Genomic DNA, 1,673 nt, shown 5'->3' with positions numbered 1-1,673 from the left:
TTGGAACACCCAAAGCCACTTAGGAGAGTTAGTGAGATGGCTCAGCAAAGAAAGGCACTTGCTGTCAAGACTTAAAAACCTGAGTTCAACCCCAACCAGGACTATACAGAGAAACAAAAAAAAAAAAAAAAAAAAAAAAAAAAAGAACCAGCTATTGCAAGTTTGCTGCATGTGCATGCATGTGCACACACACACACACACACACACACACAGACACACACACACACACACACTCGTGTGCTACTTCCAGGGCATACAATAGCTCAAAGCAAGCTAAGACTGTTCAGTTCCAGAGAGGACAGAATTACTGAGCTTTGGACTAGGAAACAGACATGCTTTCTAATGATCTGTGTCATGCCATCTGGCTCTGGAAGAGTGGAGAGCTGTGAGAGCAGCCTGGTGACTGAGGATACTGTCAGGTAAAAGATGGCTACAATCTGGATGCTGCTGCCAAAAGAAGCCCAATCGGAAGACACCTGGCCCAAAGAGGCACCTACACACACTCGTTCATGAGCAGCTTCTGGGTACGGGTGGCCACAGAGAGTGTGACCAAGTGCAGCAAGGAGAGAGGGTAGCCACCGTTCTGTTTCTGTGCTAAAGCCTTCCTCTGGGTCTCCAACTGGACCCTCTAGGTCTGTAGATCTAGGGCCTATCTGACACAACAGCCCTGTGTAGAAGGCAGTTGGGAGGAAGAGGGCAGGAGGTCAGGGCCACCCTTTCAAAGGCAGAGCCGTTCAGCTGTTCTAATAGCTGAGGCTTGACCAGCAGTTTCGCAGTGGTCAGGAGCATATAGGCGAGACCTAGTTGGGTATACACCAGGAGTAGCAGGTCCTCAAGGAAGAAGATGTGAGAGCACATCTAGAGGAGGTAGTATCTCCCAGAAGTCACAGGGAGATTCAATGCTGGCCTTATTGCTGTCCACTATGGATGATGAGGAGCAACGAGTAGTACCAGCGTCACCAAGGATGTTGGTACTGGCCCAGGACATCCTTTCTGGGGCCAGTAAAGCCCTCAGACTCCATGGAGAGCTATCCAAAGGGCATGAGGAAGATGAGGGGCAGGTTGGAGAAGAGGGGAAACGAGTTTCCAGAGGTCAGAGATAAGGGAGTCACTGGATGTGGTTAGGCATCCTGCAGGTGAGCAGCAGCAGCTCATTGCTGTGGATGGAACAAAACAGGCAGGCAGAAGCTAGAGAGCTCTCAGCGGGACCGACCAGAGGTAAAGGCACACTTCTCCTTCCAGCACCATCTTGTTGCCCTTGACGTCTTCATCACTCCCCGTGGTGAACTCAGACGTCGGGAACATCTGCAGAAGATGCAGTGTCTGTCACAAACAGAAAAGTATCTAGAAGATATAGTCTAGAAGCCGTTGTGAAAAAGCTGCCCTCGCGTGGAGAGCACGTGGCAGCCAGCTGCTTCTGTACTCTGCTCTGCACGACTGGAGTGGAGGTGGGGGATAGGGTGGGGTGTGAGGTGTGGGATGAGGCGTGTATATGGTGGGGTGTTTCTGGGTTCAGTGAAGAACTGGCAGGGATGAGGAGGCAGTCCCTGCTGAGCGCCAGGACAAGAAGCTTTTACTTGCAATCTGTGACAGAAACTTGATGGTGTTGTCTATCTATCTATCTATCTATCTATCTATCTATCTATCTATCTATCTATCTATCTATCTATCTA

General features: G+C 49.9%; 1 pseudogene; it reads right to left on the bottom strand.

The window, feature by feature from the left end:
• Positions 1 to 263: 263 nt before the first annotated feature.
• Positions 264 to 1,673, bottom strand: part of LOC115063078 — a 5,144-nt pseudogene continuing 3,734 nt past the window's right edge.

This window comes from Mus pahari, chromosome 23, assembly GCF_900095145.1.
Source record: "Mus pahari chromosome 23, PAHARI_EIJ_v1.1, whole genome shotgun sequence".
NCBI classification, from domain to species: domain Eukaryota; kingdom Metazoa; phylum Chordata; class Mammalia; order Rodentia; family Muridae; genus Mus; species Mus pahari.
This window is presented reverse-complemented; position numbering and strand designations above follow the sequence as displayed.